At 40.6% G+C, this 25,933-nt stretch overlaps 1 long non-coding RNA gene across 1 annotated transcript in view; it reads left to right on the top strand.

The window, feature by feature from the left end:
* The first annotated feature begins 3,137 nt into the window (after window positions 1-3,137).
* LOC104004784 (uncharacterized) overlaps window positions 3,138-25,933 on the top strand; it is a 49,437-nt gene continuing 26,641 nt past the window's right edge. Inside the window, exons 1-2 of the long non-coding RNA XR_001713321.4 lie at window positions 3,138-9,504; window positions 9,828-9,910. This is a non-coding gene — a long non-coding RNA (uncharacterized LOC104004784). The remainder of the gene's footprint in view (window positions 9,505-9,827; window positions 9,911-25,933) is intronic.

Genomic DNA, 25,933 nt, shown 5'->3' with positions numbered 1-25,933 from the left:
TTTGTGTACATATGTGCTTGTCTCTGCAGAGCTATCACTGGAAAGGGATCCAGGTGACTTAGTGGAAAAAAAATGGGAAGGAGACTTACTTTTCTGCTCTATACTATTCTTTTAAACATTTGGTACCGTGTGCATATATTTACCTATTCAAAAATAAAATCATTTCTTTAAGAAAAAAGTCATAATTAATGAGCCTGAGAGTAGGCCCTCAAGTAGGGCAGGGCACACAGGCTGTTGAATGGTTGCCCAGGTCTCCTTGCGGCTTATGCAGGATTCATCTGCTGTTTATTTACCTACTGTGTGCCCAGCACTGTGCTAGGGTATGCACCTGATATTGGTGATAAAAAGGCAAGTATGAACTATGACATAATGTGATCAGATGATTTTAAGTTGAGAAGGAAATTGATATGGTTAAGCTTTGTGTCCCCACCCAAATCTTATCTTGAATTACAATCCTCATAACCCCCATAATCTCCGTGTGTCAAGGGAAAGACCAGGTGGAGGTAATTGATTCATGGGCAGTTTCCCCAGTGCTGTTCTCATGATAGTGAGTGAGTTCTGATAACATTTGATGGTTTTATAAGGGGCTCTTCCCCCTTCACTCAGTACTTCTCCTTCCTGCCACCTTTTGAAGAAGGTGCCTTGCTTCCCCTTTGCCTTCCGCCATTATTGTAAGTTTCCTGAGGCCTCCCCAGCCATGCTGAACTGTGATTCATTTAAAACTCTTTCCTTTATAAATTACCCAGTCTCAGGCAGTTCTTTATGGCAGTATGAAAATGGACTAATACAGAAATGAATGATTATCATTGAAACTTTTATCACTTTAAAGACAAGAGATTGATTTTGTTCTGGCCATTTTCTTGAACAACTACATCTGGGGGTGTAGTACTGAAAATTCAGCACTCTCTGGAACCCACGTTCTCTCCCTTCTGGGTTAGGGAATAACATCAAGTCTCCTTCCTTTGAGCCCTGGATCAAAGAGACCTGATAGGTGATTGATTGTGTGGGCAGAATGGAGACTTGGGAAATGGAGTCACATTCTGCCCTTCATTGTCCCTCAGGAACTACTTATGCACTCATTGTTTTATCCAATTTTAGGTGTGCTTTTAAATGTACATATCACATACACTTTTCCACTGTGGAAAAGACACAACCACAAACTCCAGCATGAAGAACAGCCCAGTTGACCTCCCTCATCTTTACAATAGGACAAAACAGCTTCTTGAGTTCATTGGAAACAAAGCCTTTCCTACAGGGATGAGACCTTTTCCCATTGTTTATTTATTTATTCACTCAAGAAACATTGAACTCCTACTATAAAAATTGCCCTTCCTATAAATGAATGAATTCAAGTTACAGAGGTTAAAAGACTTAGAGAAAATTATCCAGCAAGCAATGAAAATTTTGAGTGTCGACTCCAGGGACTCTTGGTTTTAAATCCATGCAATAAATCATTAAACTACACACAAACAGACACACACACAGCAGTTTAATTAATGTTGAGCAACAGGTTTTTAAAAATTATTTCTCATTTGATTTTTATTTGTGATAAGAAAATGTAAAATAATCATTTTTAAAGATTCATGCATAGCCCACTATTCTCACTTTTCCAGCCCTTGTTCGTACAAAACTATACTTTCAACAAACTGTAGCCAGCACATTTTTATTCTTCTTTTGTGTTTAATATTACGGTATTTTCCATTTTGCTATATAATCATTATAATCATTGTTTTATTGCTGCATAATATTCTATCAAATTGATATACCATAGCTTAGCTATTCCCACATAATTGGACATTAAAGCCTTCCGATGTTTTGTTGTTACAGGTAATGCTGCTGTGATAACTTCATGTGTGTAGCTTTTCCTTTCCTTTAAATTATGTCCTGTGAAGAGATTCCCAGGAGTGAAACTACTGAAAGATAAGAAAGAGTGGTATAGTTGAGATGAAATTAGCATTAGGAACAGAATTGAAGACAAAGATCAGCCCAGCAATGGCCCATTCCCCTGCAGGGAGAATTCTCAACCAGATATTGACTGGTTTAATTGATTTCGTGGTGTTCCTGCTCATCATGAATATATCCACAATAACCACATCAGGTGAGTCACTGTTGGACAATTCTTAACATTTACGATGAGCAATGTCGATCCTACAGCTATATCGTATTGATCTCCTTCGATACTGCTCTCGTTGGTCTGTGCTCCTCCTATTTTGTCTACAGATAAAAAGTGTAGAGTCATGGAAGAATCCAGGATTTAAAGACTAGAGGTCTGGACTGAAGTTGTCTTCTACTTAGCACTTGTGTGATTTTTTAAGCTGATCACTTACCTTGTTGATCCTGCAAAATGAAGCCTGCCTTTCAGGGTTGTGGAAAAACTCAAAAGAGCCAATACATATGAAAATCTTTTTTTAAAAAAAGCAACATATACATACATACTTCAAAATTTTAAAAAAATTTCTGCTATACGGAGTGAACAGAACCAATCTGAAGCAGGATGCAACCCAGTCAAGCGAGAACACTGTACTCAACCTAAAAAAGTGACTCTCAAGAGGTACCTGGTAATTCAGGTAGATTTCTTAATATAAAAAGGAGTATTTTCAATTTCTGGTTCTGTAGACCCACCTTCCCCAAACTTCACAATGGTCCCAGACACTTGGGAGAACTTGAATGCTTGAGATGCAAAGTGCTTTGGGTAACTTCTATTTAATCTGCTCAGCTCAGCAAAGCTGTGGGTAAATACTCAAAAACACCCAAGGGTTTGTCTAGAGCAACCTCCCCAATTTGGGGAATTGCACACAGCCAGAGCTTGCTTGGGATGGCCTTAGCCACAGTCCTCCTTCCACTGCCTGGCCCCTGCCTGTTTCACATCATCCGCCCGTAAGCAATGTGGTAAAGCAGATTCCAGTCCCTCGTGAATTCCCCAAAGGTGCATTTCAATATGAACCCCCTTGATTTGCCATTCTCTTTTGCCTCTACCTAACTTTAATAACTTTTCCCTAATTTTTACCAATATTTTCCACTTGGGGCTTTTATTATTTAGATGTCTTTTTCTTACCTCATGTATTTGCATTTCCTTTGTAGAAGAGAAGGGGAGAGTGGCAGTTCCTGATTACTTGAGAACTTCAGGGTGAGTTCATAGTGCTTCTAAAACACCCTTGTCATTTACTAACCCTTAAGAGCAAGGCTGAGGCGCAGGCATTGATTTCTGCATTCTGTGAAGGGCTTCTGCTCCTAGCAGGACAACAGCATCTGTAACAACTACAAAGCCAGGAGCACCAGGAATGCACACTTAGCTCTGCGTTCGTCCCAGCCTTCAGTAAATAAAAACCCCATGCCACCATCTTTCTTTCCCTGGATAGAAGCAGCAGATGCTTTGTGCTGGCCCAGAGAATTCCTTTTTTCACAAATGGAATGAATAAGAACACTCGACAGAGGAACACAAGGAGAACTGGAGGGAAGTTGTTAATACTCGCTTTGGGCAAAAATGCTTGTTGAGGTAGGAGGAAGATGTTTTAAAAAATGAAAATGGCAATAAATCAATGCACTCTTACAAAATATGGGAGGAGAGAATGAGAAAATAACAATGAGGCCAGAGGGAGGCAAATGACATGTTGCAACCTGTGAGGAAAAAAAAAAAATTAACAAGGTCTTTATGTAATGGTGTGTACCACACAATGCACAGAAGACCATCTCTGATTTATTAGTTTCCCATGAGGGAAGTTGAGAAATGCAGAAGGCATGCATTAAAGGGTTGTTTTGCTAGGCAGAGTTTTGACTTTTAAGGACAAGCGTAGAAAGGCATCTCTTCCTGGCTTGAGGAGCTGGCAATTACCAGGGAGATGCCTGCCTTGAGATTTGACCTGAGTAAAGGCATCTGGATATTTTGTGCCTAGGAAGATTTGAGTCCTTCCTGATAATGAGGAAGCTGCGAGGGAGATTCTCAGCGAGTCTGCAAAGTCATGGTGAACTTGTTTCTTTTGTGTTCCAATGCACTCCTTATGTCCCACTAGCAGGCAGGAGGCTCTGGGGCAAGGCAGCGTCGGGGTCTTAGGCCTGGTCCTTGTCCTCAGAGTCAGCCCTATGCCAGGTATCCAGTACAAAGTTCCAAAGGCAGGCAGGGCACCCTTTCCTTCCATAAGGTTTCAACCTTAGTAAAATCTCAGCCCAAATTTTAGGTTTGGGAGGAGAAAAAAGTCTGCCCTAAGAATTGATAGCCTTCTCTCAGACAGGCTTGGGGTCAAATTTACTGACTCTGTGGTCTAGAAACCCCCAAGCTAAGAGATACATGTGAAAAATGGCCCTGGCAGGGGAAGGATTGATCTCAAGCAAGTGTCACTGGGGGAGATTAATTTGAGTAGCCACATGGGGAATTAAAAACTGATTCAGTGGGGGAGGGTAGGGACCAACATTAAATCATTTAGGTGCTCTCCCCAGCCCCACCCTCTCCCTACTCCCCCTTTCCCTCTCTTGTTAAATCTCTTCCTTGTAGAACCATTATTCATTCATGATGGTCATGGGAAATCTTCTTAGCCACTAAGAAGATTGCTATAATCGCTCTCAACCTGCCTACACCCTATTTGTCACTTTGTTTTGCTATCAAGAAAATATGACTCACTCTTCCTTGATATTTTTTTCTCAGTCATAATGAGATCCCTCTCTCCTGTAGAGGAAGGAAAGGATTTTCTTGAATTACTGAAAGACTTTCCAAATTACGAAAAACATTAACAAAGGCAGTCAGAATGAAAGCTTTCTTCCCCAGACATTGCCTGAGGCAGACATGTGATGCCCCCATGTCAGCCACACAAAGTTATTGCGGTAAAATGTATGGTTTGGTTTTGAAACGTGACAGACAGCTGGACACAACTGTCATGATGGGCATTTTCCACATGCCCATGACAAGAGGGTTATATGCGTGGATAGAAGGGCTGAAAGATTCATTATTGTCTATACCACTACCACAGAACTATGAAACTTGACTATGGAGACATCTGTGATATTTCACAAGGACCCAGTACTCTCAGGCATGACTGCACCATTGGGCTCTTGCATCACATACTCACTCCATAGCCTCCATGGTATGGTTTCTGTTCCCACCACTTCATTAAAATTCTTTTCACACATGATCTGCCAAATCCAACAGCATTTTATCTGCCCTCATTCCATTCTACATTTTAGTAGAAGGGTGCAGTGTGGAAACTAATCTCTTCCTTATTGAACCTCCTTTCTCTCTTGGGTTCCGTGACACTCCATTCCCAATAGTCTTATCCTACATCCATCTTTCTGCATGATTACTCTTTCTTGTGCTTAAAAGATGGATACTCCAAGTCTCTGTCCTAGATCTCTTCTCTCATGGGCAATTTAATCTGCTTTAACACGTTTTACAACATCCCCACAGTGATTATTCCCAAAGATATAATATTCATTGACAATATTGATTGGACACTCACCACATGTTAGGTACTGAATTGAACCCCAAATTCAAAGTTGTGTATGGTTCCGTACCCTCTAATCATTCTCCAGTTATGCCCTCTTTTCTGAGCTTTGATTCTGCTGGACATTTCCATCACGACTGTTACTGAACTGAACCACCTGGGGCAGCAAAGTCAAACACTGACATTGGGATTTGCAGGGAGACAACATGAGGCATTTATTGCAGAACATCAGGTGAGGAGAATCAGATAGCTCATGCTTAAGACTCCAACTCCCAGATGGCTTATGAATAAGAGTTTTTTGTTTGTTTGTTTGTTTGTTTGTTTGTTTTTTTGACAGAGTTTTGCTCTTGTTGCCCAGGCTGTGGAGTTCAGTGGTGTGATCTCGGCTCACTGCAACCTCCAGTTCCCAGGTTCAAGTGATTCTCCTGCCTCAGCCTCCCAAGTAGCTGGGATTACAGGCACCCACCACCACGCCAGGCTAATTTTTGTATTTTTAGCAGAGATGGGGTTTCACCATGTTGGCCAGGCTGGTCTCGAACTCCTGATCTCATGATCCACCTGCCTCAGCCTCCCAAAGTGCTGGGATTACAGACGTGAGCCACCGCACCCGGCCATGAATAAGAATTTTTAAGGACAGGGAGGCAGAGATTGTGAGCAAAGTTGTAAATCAATATATGGAGGGTATACATTGGTTTGACCTAAAAAGAAAGGATACCTCAAAGTAGGGATCCACAGGCTAAGGGGAGATTAATAGTTGATATTGCTAGTGTGGCGCTTCCAATTAGGTACATGAGTAGGTGGCCTGCAGTAATGTTAGCAGTTAGACGGTGGATTTAACTATTTTATGAATTGCAATTGGTTAAGGAAGAAAAGCTTTGTTTAAAAATTTGGGGTCAGTAGGAAGATGCGTTAGGTCTGGCTCCTGGGTGTAACCTCCTCCAGGCCCCTCAGGAAGAACCCAGTTTCCCTCATCTGAAGTCTCTGTGCCAGCCGGCCACATCTTTCATGTGGTGGGGGTCCAGGTTTCTGAAAAACAACTCAAGGACATGTTAAGATGCTATTTTTAGTTTCTATAGGGAACCAAATATTTTGCGACTAACTTTCTTGGCGATTGTTTTAAGCTACTACTACCTTCTTATTTCTCAGGTTGCTCACTTACTTCTCAAGGATAAGGTGCCTTGAATTTCCCATGAAGGAACTCAAGATTTTCCTTTATTTCCAAGCTTGGTGGGGCATGCCCAGCAGGCCCCTAAGAGGAGTCTCTGTTCCATCTCACTGCCTCATAGACGTCTCAAGCACATTATGTCTAAAACCAACCTCATTTTTGTTTTTTTTTCCTCACAATCTGCCTACCATTCATCTGTTCCTTACCTTGGTTCTCGGCATTTCCGTTTTCCAGGAGATACTAACTGGAACCCTCTCGATTACCTTTTGTTTCTTCTTCCTCATCTCATATTCAATCAGTCAAGTCCTAGTGCCTTTAGCAGTTGAAGTTTTTATCTCTCATTCTGTCTACTCTGTAGTTCAGATTCTTATCTTCTCTTACTTGAGCAATCATGGTAAGTTTCTAATTGGTTTCCCTGTCTCTAAATTTCTGTTCATCTAAATTCATGGCCAAAGTTATCTTTCTAAACCAATGATCAGATCAGGCTCAAAAACCTCCAGTGATTTTTCTATTGGCTAAAGAATACTTGTTTTATTACAGAACAATTATTATCTGTCATCAAACTATACTTTCAGATTCATCTTGAATACCTCCTTTCTGTTTTTCTTTTTCTTTTTTTTTCTGAGACAGAGTCTTGCTTTGTCACCTAGGCTGGAGTGCAGTGGTGCCATCTTGGCTCACTTCAACCTCTGCCTCCCTGGTTGAAGTGATTCTCCTGCCTCAGCCTCCTGAGTAGCTGGGACTACAGGTGCATGCCACCACGCCCAGCTAATTTTTTTTGTATTTTTAGTAGAGACTGGGTTTCACCATGTTAGCCAGGATGGCCTTGATCTCCTGACCTCATTATCCATCTCCCTCAGCCTTCCAAAGGGCTGGGATTACAGGCGTGAATCACCGCGCCAAGCCGAATACCTCCTTTCAATTGCTCTGGATGACTCTGCATTCCTAACTTTCCATCTGTTTTCACAGGGACCTTTGTTCATAGCTGTGAACCATAGCCTTGAATCTTGGTCTTTACCCACATAAATTATGCTCATTTGTTAAGAGTGTGTGGGAAGACAATCAAGTAAGAGCCCTAGGTGTTTGGCCTGAGGAAGTGGGCAAATGGTAAAACTATTGGCTGAGACGGAGAAGGTTTTAGTGAAGAGAAGATACTTGTGCAGAGGTTGCGGGGGGCAGGTGGGAGTGAGGGGGAGTATCTGTAGTTTGGCCATGTTGAGTGTGAGACATTGATTAGACATGCAAACAGAGATGCTGAGTAGGCAGTATGAGTTTAAATTGAATTGCGGCTGGGCGTGGTGGCTCACGCCTATAACCCCAGCACTTTTGCAGGTCAAAATGAAAGAACTGCTTGCAGCCAGAAATTTGAGACCAGACTGAGCAACATAGCGAGATTCTGTCTCTAAAAAAAAAAAAAATAATAATAATAGAAAAGAAAAAAAAAAAAGGAAATACCTGGGCATGGTGATGCATGCCTGTAGTCCCAGCTACTTGGGAGGTTGAAGTGGGAGGATCACTGGACCCCGGAAGTTTGAGACCACAGTGAGTTATGATTGTGCCACTGTACTCTAGGCTGAGTGACAGAGCAAGAACCTGTCTCAAAAATAAATAAATAAATAGATCTGGGGAGTTTTATAGATTATATATATAGATTAAAGTCACAGAACTATGTAAGACCAAATAAGGATAGAAGAGTATTTAACAGAGAGAGAAAGCCAATGAACACAGCTATGGCCACTCTAACATTTAGAAGTCTGTAGGGGAGGCAAATCCAACAAATGACCTTGAAAAGGCACAATTGACAAGGTTAAGAGGAAAACCAAGTGGGTTTGTAGAGTTCTAGAGAAGAAAACCTTCAAAGAAAGAGCAGTGATCGACCAGGTTAGATGCTTCAGGGAGCTTGAATAAGATGAGATAATGTACTGACTACTGACCTCAGCTAAACATAGGTCATCAATGACTTTGGTAGGAGCAGAATCAGTGGGAAAGTGGGACAAAGCAGGGGTTAGGGTGCTGGTAATCTGGCTCTCCAAAACACAAAAACAAAATCCTGATTTATAGCATTTGCCAATTTCCATGAAATAAATATTCCCAAAGAGCTGGTTTCAAGCTAACAACATGACATCACTGAACCCAAAAATGGGAAGAGATGCCGCAATAGGTTCTTGCCAGCAGCTCCAGCACACGTGGGACTGAAGCCTGACTCTGTGGACACAGGACAGGAGAGGCAGTCATGGGAGGCAGCAAGAATTAACCACCTTTGGGAGGAGTTTTGATCAAGGGTCAGTAAGCTTTCAAATGATTTGCACAAATCAACTTAATCCTAACAACAGCCCTCCAAGGTACTTACTAATATCTCCCTTCTATGGGTGAGAAGACTTAAACTTATGGATCACTACGCAAAAGGAGGATACGTTGGATTCCCTCAGTCCAGATATCAAACCAAGTAATGTTAACAGGAAATAGAAACATCTTTCTTCCCTTTTCTTGGTGTCTTGTGATAAAAATAAAGCAACTTTTAGCTAATGCTCAAGCTAATCCTTTTCTCCTTCTATTATTATTCACTGTTTAGATAGACACAGAAAGAAGACATCAACAGAAGTAGCTCGTGTTTAACATGATGGAATTCTCATAGGCAGTCCTTAAAGCAGTGTGAGCTGATGAGCATCACACTGTTAATTTGTGAATTGTTTAATTGGTACTTGGCAACAAAGTCCATCTTTGACAAGGCTGCAACTTCCTGAACATTTATATTTAGGATCCTCCTTCTTTCTACATTATTTTCTCTCCCTCTAAGCACTTCCAGTCTTCAACCTAGACACCCAGTACTTTTGCTGCAGTCTGATTTCTCATATATCTATCCTTGTTGTCTAGGAAGCCTGAAGACCCACCTGGAATGTGAATAAGGTAAGTCCCTTCCTAAAATGTCAGTGATGTTGGATTTTTGTCTGGTGTTGTTGGACCTAAGGAAAAATTCATGGAAATACAAGAAGGTGTTGGTCGATTCAGTTCTTCCTTGTGTCTGGGGTTTCCGGAGGAGGAGGAGGAAAAGGAGGAGACAGAGGAGGAGGAGGTAGGAGGTGCTTCTCTTCCTCTGGGTCACAACCTTCACATTCCCTTGCATAGATGGGAAACCTGAGCAAAATACTCCCAAAATAAATAAAAATTAATATATTATTTAAGAACCAATATATCAAAACATCCACTTAAATAACTATCTTTCTTTTTAGAGTTTTCAGGTGATGGCAGCCTTATTTTAGGGAGCCTAATTCCTCTTCTGAAATTGTCATCAGATCCAATTTTCATACCACCTGTGAGTACCAATCTCATCTAGATGGTCACCTCCTTTTTTGACTTGAGGGTATATTGTTCATATTGATCACCTTCCTAATAGTAATAATAGCTATGCAATATTTTCAGACCCTGTCTTAAGCATTTTAAATGTATTACTTTATTTAATTCTGTGACAGTCTTATGGCAGCAATCCTATGACAAAAGTAATCAGTCAGAAAAATGGAAACCTTGTTAAGTGTTCTAAACAGATTGTGATTTAATATAAGGAATTTCCAATTGAGAAGGACTAGAGAACAAAATGTTAAGAAAGGCCACCACTAACTTTCAGGTTCACCATGTGGCCTGAGGAATCAGGAAATTGCTGCTACTGCTCATGTTAGGAAATTACAAGAAGCCTTCACCAATGGTCATAATCAACCTACAGCACAAAGGTGAGCGGGTTTAAGGGGAGTGCCTTGAGGTCACGGTGCAGCCTCGTAATGCCTGGGCTCCACACATCTCTGCACTACTGTACACCACCAGCAAGCTAATATGGGTTCAGTCTCCCTGTCCGAATTTCACATCAGAGCATCTCATTCCATTTCCAAGAAGCCTGGAGACAAGATAACCTGGGAAATGTTCTTTCCTGTGATATGGGGAAGACATTAGAAGAGATTGGAAATGAAAGCTGGTGGCCAAAAATATTTATCACTGTTATTGCTCCCATTTTTAGGTGATTACCCTGAATAAATTGCCACAGAAATTAAATAGTACAGCCATGCTTTGAATACAGAGCTTCCCTAGTCCAAGCTCATGCTCTTACCCATTAAAATGTACTTGGCTGTGGTTGACTTTAGGTTGTTTTCAATGAATACATATGCCTTCAAAAAGTAGATATGAAGCTATTAAAGGTTTTCAAAAATGGTTCTGAAGTGAACTCCAAAAGAGGAGCTCCAAAAATGCTTTGCATTACAGTGGTAACATTAGAGAAAAACAAAAGGCTTCCCAAGCTGTTAGAACCATTTTGGGGCTGTATGAATTATGAAACTTGTAACAGCTCAACATTTCTGCTCAGACATGGCATATAGCATCTCTGCTTGCATTCCACTGGTCAAAGTACATCTCAGGGCCAACATCAATGGAACAGGATGGACACTCCTCATTGGAGGTACACAAGTCCTGTAACAGTGGGCAGTATAGAAAAGTGGGAAGTGGCCAGGCATGGTGGCTCACGCCTTTAATCCCAGCACTTTGGGAGGCCGAAGCAGGTGGATCACTTGAGGTCAGGAGTTTGAGACCAGACTGGCCAACGTGGTGAAATCCTGTCTCTGCTAAAACTACAAAAACAAAACAAAACAAAAAAAACCCACAAAAAAATTAGCTGGGTGTGGTGGCACACACCTGCAGTCTCAGCTACTTGGGAGGCTGAGGGCACAAGAATCAACTGAGCCTGGGAGGCGGAGGTTGGAATGAGCTGAGATCACCCCACTGCACTCCAGCCTGGGCGACAGAGTGAGATTCTGTCAAAAAGAAAAGAAAAAGAGGAAGAAAAGTGGGAAGTAAATATTTGGAAACAGAAAATAATTGATTGCAGTAATGTATCAAAAAATAACAGGAAATGAAGGAAACAAACTAGCCAAGGAACAAGTACAATAACAGCAAAATTGAAAAGTGAAAGGTGTTTCCCAAAAGACAAAAAAATAGAAATATGTCACTTCGTGCATTAGACTCAGGACAAGATTAAAAGGAAAGACGCCTCTTAACTGAAAAGGGAACAGACTTTTGAGACTGAAAATACAGGAGTTTTCAAAGACCCCCTTGGATATCAGCAACCTAATTAATGTCAAAAGCAACATTCTGCAAACCACACATATTGAGTGAGGGAAGAATACAGTTAGAGATTGCTCAGATTAATTAAATGTGCTCAAATCTCCAAAACCCAATCATTTATATATTAGTTTGCTCAAGGGGCTAGCTGAAATTATCCAAGAGCCATAGAGGTAATCTTTAGAAAATTATCAAGGACAAGCATATAAAAGGAGAAAAATATATTGCATATCATTTAATTCCTTTTTCTTTTCATTTATTTTAATGTGATGGATAAATTCGCATAGTAAAACACTTCTTACTGTTTGCTTCCAGAAAAATTATGACAATGGACTAGTTTCAATAATACAGAATAATATATTATGACCAAGTGGAACTTATTCCAGAAATGCAAAGCGGGTTAAATATCAGTAAATTCATTAATGTAATTCAACATATTATTAGATCTGAGAGGGAAAAAAACTATATGATGTAGCTGTAGATGCTGAAAAAATATTTGACAAAATTGACACCCATTTATGATTCAAAACCCTGAAAAAAATAGAAGTCAGATATTTCTTAAATAAAAAAATATAAAAGTATCTGAATATCTGTCCATGTTAGCCCCTAGACTAGCATCTTATTTGATGGAGAGACACTGGAGACATTCCTGCTAAGGTCAGGAGCAATAAAGTCACTACTATTTCATATCGTATTTGAAGTATTAGCCAACAATTTAACATATAGAAATCTAATAGTCTTTATACACAGAAATAATAACCAATTAGAAGATATAATGAAAACAAAGACCTCATCTACAATAACAAAAAGATGTATAAAATACTTAGATATGATTTTAACAAGAAATGTCTAATAACTATATAAGGAAAACTTGGAAACATTCCTAGAAGACATGAGGACCAAATTAAACAGATGGAGAGTCATACTGTATTCTTGGATAGAAAGATCTGAGATCACTGGAACTCTGGGACTAGAGACCAACTCTGCATACACTGCCACCCTGCCCTGGCCTCGGCAAAGGGGTGATATGGGAGGACACATTTTCATTCACTGCCCCTTCATTAAGTCCTGTGACTCTGTACCTGAGTGACTGTAAGGTTAAAAAAAATGAAAGGGAATGATTGTAGCTATAAGTTATCCTGGGTGCTAAATATGACTATTCTTGGAGTCCAAGAGAGAAGAAAAACAAGAAGTTAAAATTTGTATGGGGGCGCTTTCACAGTCTTGCCTCCTGTATTGAAATCTGCCCTCTTTTTTTTTTTCTTGGAAAGAGATCCACTTTCCTCTATCTTAAGTAATAAAAATTATATTTTTCTTTTGGAAAAATCCTGCCACCTCCTAGGATTAGGACCCTACTTTCTTCTACTGCCTAGCTCAGTAATCCACTCTAGTCTCCAATTCTAAACAATTCAGTGAAGATACCATCACTGGAGGTAAATAGTGGTGGTGGGATCTTCACTAAAGTAGCTGGGCTTTGTCACTTCAAGTTCAGCACTGACCACCTCCCCCTCCAACCCTGTGAGCTCTCTCACCTGCACTGAGGTGTACCTATGCAACTTGATTCTTTCTGTGACCCTCCAATGGACATCTACTGGATAAAACATGCTGGCTTGCATCACAGAGTTCACAATTTAAATCCACAGTAATTACAAAAATATTTTCTTCGATGCAACATAATTTCCAGAAGTTCCCTGCCTGTAATGGAGATAACACTCATGAGGGAGAATGGCAGTTCTGCCTTGTTCAGCCTCCTGCTTTCAGGCTCAGCCCAAGCTCCCCTGAACCACAGGAAACAGCCTTTAACATTGTGCCTTTTTCAACAACACAGCCGTCGACTTTCAGTGGTCAACTTTGGGCAGTAGGTAGATCTGGCCAAACAGAAATGGCCCAGGGCCAGATAAACTCCCAGTGGGATATAGTCCCCCATTCATCCCTGTAAATTGACAATGGCACTTGGTAAGGGGATGTGTATTTTTTTCTTCCTCCAATTATACATCACAAAAGATATAGAAGTAGACTTACCAAAATGTTTATACTGATTATTGCCAGGTGGCAGGAAAAAGAAGAGAATTTTTTCCTCTTCGTCTTTATGCTGAGTTTTGCTGATTTTTCTGCAATAGCCCTGGCTTATCTTGCAATTAAAAATAAGTTTTAAAAGGATAAAATGAGGAAGAACAAAGCTAGGAAAAAGAGAATGCCTCACTGCAGGTAAGCATTGTTCATGCACAAGCACCATCAAGGGAATTTGAGCAAACCAGTGAATTAAACAATATTCAACAGTAAAGGCCAAGGATAAAACAAAATTGGCTGTAATGCCAGCCCTATATGTTAGGTTTTTCAGTTTAATAAATACTTGTTGAGCTCCTATGATATGCTAGGGGCAGGAAACATAAAAATAATTAAGACACATCCTTGAGTTCCAGGGTATTATGACTTGGTGCGTTACCTCTGTGGTCTCTATTCTTTTCTTTACATGGCCTCAAAGCATGGATTCACACATTCTCCCTACATGTTGTTTCTCCTTAATTATGAGTTAACAATGTACATAATGGACAAGGCAGCCACTTGGGGCTAGTGCATTTGGAGTTCTGCAGGCCTAGTTGGTACTCTGACTATGAGAGTTTCCACCCGAATCATTGCAAATATATCATTAGGGAATTGCATTCCACAGTGAATTTTATTTATTATTTTTTAATGTTTGAAATAATTTCCCCATAGGGCAAAGACTTTGTCTGTTTTTTTGAGACGGAGTTTTGCTCTAGGGGCAGTGGTGCAATCTCGGCTCACTGCAACCTCCGCCTCCCGGGTTCAAGTGATTCTCCTGCCTCAGCCTCCCGAGTAGCTGGGACTACAGGCGTGTGTCACCATGCCCGGCTAATTTTTGTGTTTTTTAGTAGAGATGGGGTTTCACCATGTTGGCCAGGATGGTCTCGATCTTGACCTCGTGATCCACCCACCTTGGCCTCCCAAAGTGCTGGGATTACAGGCGTGAGCCACCGTGCTCGGCCGACTTTGTCTTTTTTAAGGTTGAATCCCCAGCACTTAAAACAATGTCTGGCATGTAGACAATCAATCAACGCTTGTTAAATGGAAAAAAATTACTTTAGCAATGGAAGCATGGAAGTAATGCCCTTACGTTTGACTGTGTTTTATCTAATATCATTGGGCCTACTCAGGAATTCTTGTGAAGTGATAAATTCTAAACTGCAAATTACTTTCAAATATAGTGATTTTAAAATAAGTAATAACCTTAAATGTGTAGAGGAATTGACATCATGGTATGCCAATAATCCTTTGTTAATTTTGATGTTGGTGGGAGTATTTTGTGTATGATCTAGCGCTAATACCTTTTTCATGGTTTAGATATTCTCATAAAGTAACAGTTTGTTGTGTGTGTCCTCTCTCTAAAGAGTGTAATAATAAAATGGCCCTGTAGCAATGTGGAGTGTGGAGAGACAGTGAAAGTAGACTGCATAGAGGAGGGGGCATGGATGAGGATTAGGAAGGAAGGTAGTTTCTTGTCTACTTTAAATTAAATCTACTTTAAATTAAATCTAGCCAGTGTGAGCTTCCCCGTCCTGATTGGTTGGGTCCTGCTCTAGGGTGACCACCTGACACTGGTTTTATTCAATCCTGCTGCAGAAGTCTTCATGAACCTTTTGTTCACAACCCCAATCAGTGGAGAGAGGAAGTCCGCTTTCAGCTCCTCTCCAGGATCCCCGTGGGTGGCTTCCCTCCACCATATGTTCCTCCGAAGCTGTGCTGCCCAGCCACTTGCCTTGGGGCTCGGTACAAATGCATCTTGGAGGTGAAGTGCTGGGGAAGACGAAAGTGCTCTTTCCAGATGGCACCAAATTAGCCTCCTGAGATACGCATTTGCCGGGAATATGTTTATAAGGAAAGCAAACAAAGGAGTCCCTGGAGATTTTAAACAGTCTAGGGCCTTGGGTGGGAAATGGGGGAGGTAAGGAAGAAAGCTGGGGAAAGAGGCTGGAGAAGGCAGTAGGGCAAGGGAGGGGGGCATCTATCCCAAACCCACCCACAGCCAACTCTCGCCTCCTCCTGGCCATTCACAAGGAAGCCAGTTTCATTGCCAGACAACACACATTATCAGTGTGTTTAAAAATAATGATCTGATTAATTTAAATGTGAATCTGATTGCCTTTAATATTGAAACACTGGCTCTAACAATGCCTTCAAGAGCTTAAAAAGAAGTCTTGCTTGTCTTACGTAGCTAGTGTTTATTTTGTACTTACTATGAGTCAGGCATTATCACATTTAATTCACAAAAGTCACACCAAGAGGTAGACATGATTACAACGTCTCTATTACAGATAAGGACACAAAGGTTTAGAGAAATTTTAAAAAGGTAAAAAAACATATCTAAGATTACACATCTAGTAGGTGGCACCTCTGAGCTGTATACTCAGGGTTGTGAAACCAAACTCAGTGTTGATAACCTCCATGCTCAACTGCCTCTACATAGCTGAAGCACTGCCTCCTGCCCTCTGCCCTCTCTGCTTCCCAGAATCATCACCCTTTTCTGTGAGTTCTTCTTTATTGGCTGAGAGACACCAGACCCTTCATAATCCTGATTTCTCTCCTCAGGTTCTCAGTGATCTAGTGCTTCACACTATACTTGATCATGTTGCCCAGCTAGTGTTGGGTTGATTATTGTTTTCTTTGTTTTATCAAGAATGACAAACAAGAAGCTGTGTTGGGTGAGTGTCCCCAGAAACTGATCCTGAGACAAAGATTTAGGTGCGAGTGGTTTATTTGGGAGGTGATTCCTGGAAGCATCTGTGGAGGACTGGGGAGGTGAGACAGACTGGAAAGGCATCCAATGGTGACTGCCATGGGCAACTGAGACTTAACTTGCTGGTGAACTGTGGGAGAGGCTGCAGAGCACACCTGAGAATTTTTCCCTCTAAGGGGCGAGGATGTTAGGGATATTTATCTTCCCACTCTCATCTGACAGAGGGATTTACTTCACAGCACTCCCAGCCTCCCCCATGTGCAGATCAAGAGAAAGTGCCTAGGCAGAAGTTGCAGGTGCTTGCAACAGGACACACTGGAATAGAGAGCTCCATGGGGCTGAGCAGGCAGGCCCATGGAGCTCTCTATTCCTACATTTGTAGCCCTGGGACTCCCTCTCTACACTACAACAGAATCACTCAGTTCTCACAGCCCTTCTTTCTGCTGAGCCCAGATAAGAACTCAGAATCCTTCTCAAAAGCAGTTCTCCAGGCAGCAATTTGCCATTGATTAGAGTTGGTGCTCAAGATGGAACCCATGTTATATCCTTTTTATCTAGTCTTATATTTAACCTTGAAGGACTTCTGCTCCATCATGCAATGATGACTTCTAATGTCACCTTCAGTAATAATATTCTATGACTACATGACCCTATATGTCTATGAACATATCTTCGGTTGCATTAGCTTTCTTAGAAGTTTTTCTCTAAACTGTAGAGTCAACTAAACATGTCAAGTCTTTTTCAAAAAGATTGCTATTATTAGTTTTCTATGTCATGTGTCAGCGCAGCTGACTTTCTAAACCTGAGTTTAGGACTTCCATTGATTCCTTTTAAATTGTATCAAGTTAGTTCAGGTCGATCATTCCAGCTTGTTAGAGGTCTTTTTGCAAAGCAATTCCATTATCCAAGAAATGAGTCATCTCCCCTAACTTTTGGCAGCTGCAAATTTGATAATCAGGTTGGTTTTATTTTCACAAAAAAAATTGTTTAAAATATTTAGCAGGATGGGACCAAGGACAAAACCCTTGACTAGAGACCTCCCTTCTGTGGCATGTGATCCATTATTAATGGAAAGGAAAGTCCTGCAACCTGGGGTCACTGAGAGTGCCCAGGGTAGGGATGTTTGAGGTCACCGTGCAGCCTGGATTCTCAACCAGCTGAACCAGTCTAATGGAGAAACAACCTTGGGCTCTTTACCCATAAGGATTTCTCCTCGCCCTTGGTCAGATGGATCCAGCCGTTTTCCCTTGGTGCATTCCCACATCCAAAATGGAAATGATAACCTCTCTGATGATGCTAGTAAAGCTCTCTGAGATCTCTGGCTGAAAGTTGGTATACAATCCAGATTCAGGTACTACTTCACGATTGCTACTGCAGTTTCTAAAGCACCTTTCCTTCTTCCTGCCGTGGCTCAGCATGCCCTGTGTTTCTCCTTCAGCATTTTCCTATGGCTAGCATCTGCTCTGTTCTATTCTGACTCTCCCTCCTGAGAGCTAGCCAGCTGTCCATGCCAGGTGATGCTTTGGGAGGACACAGGGCCTGAATGTGTTTGCATGTGTGTAAGTCGGTGTGTGTCCGGGTGTGTTTGTGGAAGCAGGGTTAGGGGAAGAGGAGGAAGAGGAGGGCGTAAAGTGGTTCCAGCCAGCCTGGTTTGCATGAAGCATGTTTATGCACAATCGGCAAATTTCCAACAGGTGCCATTCACGTCAGTTGGTGCAAGAGGCCCCTTGGCCCCAGCTGGTTGCACCACTCTGGGCAGTTGTCCAAAGCAGCATTATCTGTGCCTCTTGCAATGTCAGCAGCTTCCTCCAGCCTGCCCTGCTTGTCCTTCTTAGACCCTCGGACAGGCCCATTCATCCTCAGCAGCACTTCTCAGGGGAAGGGACAGATCTAGAATAGATTAGTAGAAGCAGCACAGAGAAGAGTCCTCTTTGGGTCTGATGGCCTTTTCCAGAAAGAGCAGACTCTTCCAGCTAGTGCTTGCAATGTGAAACCCTAGACACCATGGGCTTTCCCCCCTTGCCCAATCCCACAGAAGTATGATGTTCATCAACATGCATAATTTATGAAAGAACACATAAAGCGCTTTGCAAATGTTAAAGTTTTATAAAACATATAAGGTAGTCTTGTGATTTGTGAAGCTTTTATATGTCCCCATACACATTTCAGGTACATTTACACACACACACCCTTGCATTTGCTGCATTTCACATCTGTTGGGCTGCCCCTGAAGGACACAATCTAATTCCCTGTTATCATGAATAAATAATGATAGCAGAACAACAAAGAAGAACAGGAAACACAAAGTGGTACTACGGCCAGCAAAGCCTCTGTGCATATGATATCCTGAATTTCTTTTATTAATTTCTCTAGTTCTGTTCCATTTATCTGTCTGAGCACCAGAGGGCTAAGCCACAGATACAAGGTCCTCTCTCCTCTGCGATCAGCCACATGTCTCTGCTTCTGTGCATTCTACTCTAGAATGGACACACCTGGTAACATGGTTTGAATGTGACTCTCCATATCTCATGTTGAAACGTGACCTCCAGTGTTTGAGGTGGGCGCAGTGGGAGGCATTCGAGTCATGGGGGCAGATCCCTCATGAATATGTCATTGCTGTCCTCATGGTAATGAGTGAGCTCCCACTCTGTTAGTTCACGTAAGAGCTGATTGTTTAAAAAGAGCCTGGCACCTCCTCCTCTCTCCTGTTGCTCCCTCTCTCCCCAGGTGACATGACAGCTCCCCACTCACCTTCTGCCATGACTGCAAGCTTCCTGAGGCCTCATGAGAAGCTGAGCAGATGTGAGTGCCATGCTAGTACAGCCTTCAGAACTATGAGCCAAATAAACCTCTTTTCTTAAATTACTCAGCATCATTTAACGCAATTACTATAATTGCATTCTTTTATAGCAATGCAAAATGGACAAACACACTATGGCTGCCTGACCTTCCATAGTGAAAAGAGGATATTAGGCATGAGTGTACTGTCATTTATAAAGCATGATGCTGATACGTAGAACTGTTTGGTTCTTTCGGGGTAATGCATCCCATTTATGTACAGGGGCAATTCTGAAGCTACATGACATGGAAAAAGACTGTCCTTTTCCCGTTTGGCTACATAGAATGGCAATGCTTACTGTTGCAAACAGGTATCATAAATGTAAAGGAAACGAGTGGCTCTGAGCAACAATAGTCCCAGCGGCTCTCCCTGTACTCCCTGTCTGTTCTCTTCTTCCACCTGGTACTACCCAACTTCTTTACGATATATGCATTCGTCTAGAGCATTGTAGCATCCCAACTCATTTGACCTCTCAACAACCTTGTAAAGTCTGGAAGGCAAGGGCTTTATTATTCCCATTTTAGAAATAATGACTGGTGTTCCCTGGCACCTCAAACACATGCAGTTAGCACCCATACTTCTTTCACAACAGGATGAGTTACTGAAAAATTAACAGTAGTGCTGTTGCTTTTGCTGGGTCAGCTTATTAGCAGAAAAGAGAGAATGTGGAATTGCCACAACACCCTCACGGGAAGTATTGCCAGGCCACTGGGGGCTGAGTTCAAGCCAACTCAACCCCTGGCCATGTAGACAGCCACATTGCACATAAGATGTTTAATTGATGGCCAACTTTAAGATACTGAGGAGATTTTCCCAGAAACTATGATTTCCAGTTTCTCTTGGAGAAGGTGGAAGATCTCTGAACCTGGAGATGGCAGGGCTTCAAGGTGGGATGGTTGTGGTGGGTGCCAGGAGTCAGTGATGTCCCCGTGGCAGAGTCTGGCAGTGGAGAGTGGGGAGGGGGGCATTAGCAGGTGTCCCTCTGGCAACTTCACATGCCCAAGAACCTGAGCATTGGCAGCGCGGCCTCTGAGGCCTGAACAGCAGATGCCCTTCTCTAGTTTCCTTGGCTGTGTTAGCCGGGAGGCTTTCATGAAATCCCAAGGGGGCAGGAAGTAGGGAGGGGTCCCCAAAAAGTAGTCGAGATGGAATCTTTTACCAAATTTGACAAATGAGGGTTTTGTTTTGTAATTTTTATTTAAAAAGTATTTATTTATTCCATTTATTAATTTTTTTAGAGACACAGTCTCGCTCTATTACCCAGGCTGGAGTGCAGTGATATAATCATTGCTCACGGTAGCCTCAAACTCATGAGCTCAAGCAATCTTCCTGCCTCAGCTACCCCAGTAGCTGGGACTACAGGCATGCCACCACGCCTGCCTAATTTTTTTTTTTTTTTGGTAGAGACAGGGTCTTGCTATGTTGCCCAGGCTTATCTCAAACTCCTGGCCTCAAGTGTTCTTCATTGCTCAACCTCCCAAAGAGTTGGGATTATAGGCATGAGCCACTGTGTTTGGCCTTTTGTGTTCTCTTATGAGATGGTCAGCCAGCTGTGGTCGCAAGAGGAGACACTGGAGAGGCTCAGGAAAACAAGTTCATGATACTCACAGTTCTAGAGACAGGAAGTACACCATGCCAGGCAGAGCCACATGGGGAAGACGCTAGGATGGTCAGGAGGAAGAAGGCAAGACTGAGGGGAAAGTTTAGGTCAGAGCCTTCGCTGGAGTTTTCGGGGAGAGAAAAGGCAAGGTGGGTGAACAGTTTAGGATTGGCTGCTTTGCAGAATTTCACAGGGCCCTAAGCTATAGGGGTGGCACACTAGGGAGTTGCCTGGCACCTGGCCCTGGGATGATTAGGGCAGAGGAATATTGCCTCTTGCGGAGCAAGGGTAGGATAGAGGAGGTGTGTTGGTTAGTTTGCATATCAGAGGCTTGTTTGGAGCTGGATTAGGCTCTGACAATTAGCTGGCTCAGGGAGGGCTGTCTCTCTCCTCCATAAAGTTTTTTCAACATGTCAAGACATAATATACAGAAAAATTAAAACAATATGCAATACAGGCTTAGAGCCAGATATAACTTGATTCAAAATGAATAAGTTAAATAATGTACTGACTTGGAGCAATCGGCACTTGCTGAGAATCAGGCTTCTCTGTGGCCCACGAGCTTCAGCAGAGACTCCTGTGGGGTATTTGTGTAGGTAGAGAAGATCTCTCCACCCCAACATGGTCTTCCTACTTGAAAACATAACACACTCCCTACTTATATTTATTTTTCATGAATGATTTTATAATTCTATTTAAATCTTTTTTTTTTGAGACAGAGTCTCATATTGTTACCGGGGCTGGAGTGCAATGGCATGATCTCGGCTCACTGCAACCTCAGCCCCTGGGTTCAAGTGATTCCCCTGCCTCAGCCTCCCAAGTAGCTGAGATTACAGGTGCATGCCAACACGCCAGGCTAATTTTTGTGTTTTTAGTAGAGAAGGGGTTTCACCATGTTGGCCAGACTGGTTTCGAGCTCCTGACCTCGTGAGTAATACCTGTTCATTGTACATAAAATTCAGAGAAAAAGTTGGGGAATATTTTTAAAAACACACCTGAATTCCTGTTATGCAGGAATACTTAATATTTTGGACACAGAGTTATGAAGAAGCTATGGAAAAACTCAACTGTTTCTCTCCCCATCCCCCATGTATGTGTGTATGTATACACTCATGTATGTGAACATAAGTACATAATTATATTTATATGTACATCTATATATCTACACCTATTTAGGTTCAGTTTGCTAAAGCCGAAATCCTCCCTGCTTTAAATCACAGCGGAAGGCCTCCTTCCTCAGTTCACTGGTACTTTCCTAGCCCTACCTCTTTCTTACTGGTTTCTACGTTCTTTCTTACTGATTACTTCTTTTTTTACCCTGGGCTACTGCTTCCCCTGCCTCTCCTATCTGTATATACTTCAAATGAGGAGGGTAAAAGGTAGCATGTAATTACAAAAGGACTTCAAATATTGCACAGTCAAGTTCTAAACAATCTTTAGAACACTGACTCTGCCAGTCCCAGGACACGTTAGCAGAAAACGGGACCCCTTGGTGCTGTGGTGCTGTGGGCATGGTGTCTGCCAGCCAGTGGCTCCATTTGGGCACCTTTGTCATCTTCGCTGATTGTCTCAGCTTATGCAATTTTTTTATTTTTATTTTTTATTTTTTTGCATTTTGCCGTTTCTCATTTATAAAGTGAGTAAAAAATGGGTACATGAAAGTGATGGTTCTAGTGGTGAGAAGACTAATTAAGTTGATACAAAGATAGAGCGTTGAAGTGTGAAGTCTTCAGCCTCAGCGAGATGTTTATTAGACTTAAGCTGGTCAATCGCATGCCAGTGATAAGGAAAGGAACAAAAGTCATTGTGTTAGCTACTATAGATATAGAGTGTGTGGTGTAAATAGTGACTTAAAATATTTTTTTAGCTCTCTGGGAATGAAACATTTATTGGCATCTGCTATATATACCAGGCTAAAAAAGTTATTTCCAATTCTGAAATAATTGACAATTCAAAGTTAAATTTTTATGAAGTTATTTTTCTGACTGTAGCCAGAGTTTTTTGATTCTGGAATTCCAAATTATCTTCCTCTTCTTCAACTGTCAATTTTTCCTCCACCACAATAGTGTTCCCTCCTTAGTGATTTTTTTCATACCAGATGATTAATTTATGTTTCAGAAAAATAGAGACAGTGAACAATGCTAGGCCTTCAGAACTTTTAACCGTTGACAGAATTTTCACAGAAATGCAGAGAAATGGGGAATATTATGAAGAAATGACATCTAATGCTATTCCACTAAACTCATTTTGATGGTTTCCAACCAACTACTTTGGCTAAATCTTCAATTCCAAGTAGATAGATTTCAGTTATGTTTTTTATTTATCTATATTCAAAATCTATAATGTTAAGTATTATGAAGCAATAGCTAAAGTGAAAAAATCCAAATAAAAAAGTTAAAAAGGGGAAGTTTTGGATAATGGATAGTGTACAAAACAAATCTGTGAGTTAATACCACCTATCTAAATAATTTTGTAATTTTTCATCATTATTTGAAAGATGACAATATGAGGGTTCAGAATCTCTGTTATCCTCAAGAATGATGAAAAGCATACTTTAAAAATTTGATAGCCTGCAGTAAAGTTCTTAATGGTGAAATAATGAGGGCTTTTCTCTTAAGATCAGGAAAGAGACAAGAATGTCCACTATCTCCCCTTTTATCCGCTATTATAGTAGAATCTAGCCAATATAATAAGACAAAAGAATGAAATAAAGGTATAACATAGGAAATAAATAAATAAAACTTTTATGCACAAAAAACAATGATTCTGCACATAGACAATAAAAAGATCTATGCAGGTAAAACATATAATTAATAGGTGAATTTTACAATATTACTGAATACACAAATATCCAAAAATCACTTGTATTTCTATACACCAGCAACTTAAAGAAATTAAAATTTAAATGGTAGAATTCAAAATAGCACAAAATAATCAAATATCTTTAAAATACATGTATTTAAAGACATGCACGAACTTTATACTGAAAATAAAACTACCTTTATGGAGAGGAATCAAAGAAGACATAAATAAGCAGGAAGCAGAAGGATATACAATTTTCATAAAGTGGAAGGCTCAGTATTTTAAGATGTAATTTCTCCTACAATTTACCTATAGATTCAATGCCATCATAGTAAAAAACCTAGAAGGTGGGTTTTTTGGGGGTAAAAGTTTAAAAGTGATTCTCACTTTCTCTCTGGCTCACTTTCTCTCTCACACACACACATATGTATATAGCAATTTAAAAAGCTAAGAAGATAAAAAATAATATTGAGGTAGAATTTACACTATCAGATATCAAAATTTATTATAATGGTACAGTAATTAAAATAGCATAGTGTTGGGCAAAGACAGTAAGTAAGCAAAAAGAACAGAAGAAAAGCTGTACATACATGGTCACTTATTTACAACAAAGATGTTCCTGCAATGCAGGGAGGAAGAAAGTTCTTTTCAATAAATGTGGCTGTGCTGAATGAATAACTGTATTTGAAATAACTCAACTTGAATCCTACCTCACACCGTACAAAAAAAATTAAATTCCAGGTGGAATGTGGATCTAAATATGCAAAGTGTAAAGGACTGACAAATTGGACTTGTTAAAATTTAGAACATCTGTTAATAAAATGACAGTAATAAGAAAGTGAAATGAAGGCTGGGCGCAGTGGCTGATGCCTGTAATCTCAGCACTTTGGGAAGCCAGGGCGGGCAGATAACCTGACATCTGGAGTTTGAGACCAGCCTGGCCAACATGGTGAAACCCCATCTGTACTAAAAATACAAAAATTAGACAGACCTGGTGGCATGTGCCTGTAATCCCAGCTACTCAGGAGGCTGAGTCATGACAATCACTTGAACCCAACAGATGGAGGTTGCATTGAGCTGAGATGATGCCACTGCACTCCAGCCTGTGTGATAGAGCGAGACTGCCCAAAAAGAAAAAAAAAAAAAAAAAGGAAGTGAAATGAGAAATCCACTGGAAAAAAGATATCTATAGTATATGTAAATGACAAAGAACTCACATTCGAAATATTTTTTAAAACTCCTCAAATCATTAAGAAAAAGGCAACTCAATTCAAAAATGGGCCAAAAACTTTAATGGATACTTCACAAAATATGGTACCAAATAGCTCAACATCATAATTAATTGAAGAAATGGAATATAAAATCACAATATGATAGTATAATACCTCCCATTCCTCCATTTCTGAATGGCTGAAAGAGGTGGAGGGAGTACCAAGTATAGAATATAGAACAGTGGGGTCATATGCTGTTTGGTGTATCTACCTAGACACATCATAATATATGTTCCTTATAAACCAACAATTCTATCATAAGTGTATACCAATAGACATTTGTGCATATGTGTGCCAAAAGACATGTACAACATTTTTGTAAGCATTACTTTAATAGATCAAAATGGCAAACAGCAGAATGAATGCTATACAGCCATGAAAATGAATTACTGCTGCATATAATAACATGAAAGAATTTCACATAGTGTTGATGGAACTAAGTAAGGCACAAAATAATATATACCATGTGATTGCCTGTATATAAAGCTTGAAAATATTCAAACCTAATATGTGGTATTAGAAGTTGGAATATAGGTTAGGTTACTTTTGAGTAGGGATTAATGACTGCATGCCTAAGATTTGTGCATCTTTCTGTATAAATATTATACTTCAATTGAAATTAGAATCTTACTTAAAAATAAACTTTTCCACGGCAAAATGTGACTCTTGTTTTCACCTTTGAATTTATCAGCAATCAGTAGAAGTTCATCATAACCTAACAAATCAAAATTTCTCCATCTATCTCATTTCCTTAAAGATTGTTTTCAATTCCTTCTGTGTCCAGAATGTTAATCTCAAATATTTCATTTATATTTGATACTATTTTCTTCACTTTTAAATATTTATATCAAAACTTTATACTAGTGCATAGTGTAGTGAGACGTCAAAACATAACAAAACAGAAAACTGCAGGCCAATATTCCTGATGAGCATTAATAAAAAACATCCTCAACAAAATACTAGTTAAC

The sequence above is a fragment of the Pan troglodytes genome, chromosome 1 (genome assembly GCF_028858775.2).
Source record: "Pan troglodytes isolate AG18354 chromosome 1, NHGRI_mPanTro3-v2.0_pri, whole genome shotgun sequence".
NCBI lineage: Eukaryota > Metazoa > Chordata > Mammalia > Primates > Hominidae > Pan > Pan troglodytes.
This window is presented reverse-complemented; position numbering and strand designations above follow the sequence as displayed.